Consider the following 1,945-nt stretch of genomic DNA (forward strand, 5'->3'; position numbering starts at 1 on the left):
ATGAGAATTCAATATCAAATGTATCTTTAAATACTTTTTACACACACACATGCCCTAAGGGCATGTGTGTGTGTAAAATGAAACTTTCAAAAATGCACTTTTGTGCATTTTTGAAAGTTATCGCAAATTACCATGAAGTTTAACTTCATGTTAATTTACCACTTCCTATTTGTAATTTAGAAATTTAAAAAAATCATGCATTGCATTTAAGAAATTGCAAATAAATTGCGATTTCTTAAATTGTGAAAAAAGCAAAAAAGCTTAATGCATCCCAAATCAATGAATTGCATTCGCAAACCGCCGAATTTTGCGATTCACACCGTTTGCGAATGCAATTCAGTTTGATGCATGTGGGCATTAGTTCTTTCTACACCTCAATTGCTTCTTTACACAGCTCACGTGCTTCTTTTCGCACTTCTCTTGCCTATTTCTGCGCCCTTCTGGCCTCTTTCTGTACCCATCCTACCTCTTTGTGCACCTTTCATGCCTCTTTCTACACTTCTCTTGTCTCTTTTTGCAACTCTGTTTGTTCTTTCTGCACTTCTCTTGCCTCGTTCTTCACTTCTCTTGCTGCTTTCTACAGCTTTCATGCCTTTTTTGTACCTTTGTTGCTTATTTCTGCACTCCTCTCACTACAGCCCAGTTGCTAATTTCTGCAGCTCAGCTGCTTCTTTCTGCACGTCCCTTGCCTCTTTCAACACCTCTCTTGGCTCTTTGTGCACCTTTCTTGCCCCTTTCTGCACTAATCTTGTCTCTTTTTACACCTTGGTTGATTCTTTCTACACCCGCTTGCCTCCTTCTGCATACCTCTTGTCTCTTTCTGCATCTCTGTTGCTTCTTTCTGCACTCCTCTTGCATCTTTCTGCACCTTTCTTGCCTCTTTCTGCACATCTGTTGCCTATTTGTATACATCTCTTCCCTATTTCTGCACTTTTCTTGTCTCTTTATGTACCTCTCTTGCCTCTTCCTGCTCTGCACTTTGTTCATTCTACACCTCGGTTGCTTCTTTCTGCAGTTCAAATGTTTTTTTTCAGCACCTTTTATGTCACTTTCTGCACATATTTCACCTTTTTCTGCACCCTTCTTGCCTCTTTCTGCACCTCTCTTGCTACTTTTTGCATTGTTCTTGCCTCTTTCTGCACTTTTCATGTCTCTTTCCGCACTTCTCTTACTTTTATCTGTGCCTGTCTTGCTTATTTCTGCACCTCAGTTGCTTTGTTCTGCAGCTCACTTGCTTCTTTCTATACTTCTCTTGACTCTTTCTGCACCTCTCTTTCGTTGTTGTATACCTCTCTTGCCTCTTTCAGCACTTATCTTGTCTCTTTTTGAACCTCTGTTTGTTCTTTCTGGATTACTATTCTGTCTTTTCGAATTTCTCTTGATTTTTCTGCACTTATCTTGCTTTTTTCTGTACCTCTCCTGCCCTTTTCAGCACTTCTATTGCCTTTTTCTGCACTTGTCTTGCCTCTTTCCACACCTCTCTAGGTTCTTGCTGCACCACACTTGCTTGTTTCTGCAAATCACATGCGTCTTTCTGCTATTGTCTTGCCTCTTTCTGCAATACTGCTGCCTTTTTCTGCATCCCTCTTCCCTCTGTCTGTACCTTTCTGGCCTCTTTCTGCACTTCTCTTGCCTGTTTCTGCACCTCTCTTGCCTTTTCCTCCACCTCTGTACCTTCCTTCTGCCTACTTATTGCCTCTTTCTGCACCCTTTCCCCCTCTTTCTGCACCTCTCTTGCCTGTTTATATACTCCTCTTGCCTATTTCTGAATCCCTCTAGCCTCTTTCTGTACCTCTCTTGCCACTTTCTGCACTTCTCCTGTGTCTTTCTGCACTTCCCTTGTCTCTTTCTGTATTTCTCTTGCTTCTCTCTGTACCTTTCTTGTCTCTTTCTGAAACCCACTCACACTTACTTCTTTCTGCACCTCAGTTACTTCTTTCTGTAG

Source organism: Lissotriton vulgaris, chromosome 4_1 (genome assembly GCF_964263255.1).
Source record: "Lissotriton vulgaris chromosome 4_1, aLisVul1.2, whole genome shotgun sequence".
Lineage (NCBI taxonomy): Eukaryota > Metazoa > Chordata > Amphibia > Caudata > Salamandridae > Lissotriton > Lissotriton vulgaris.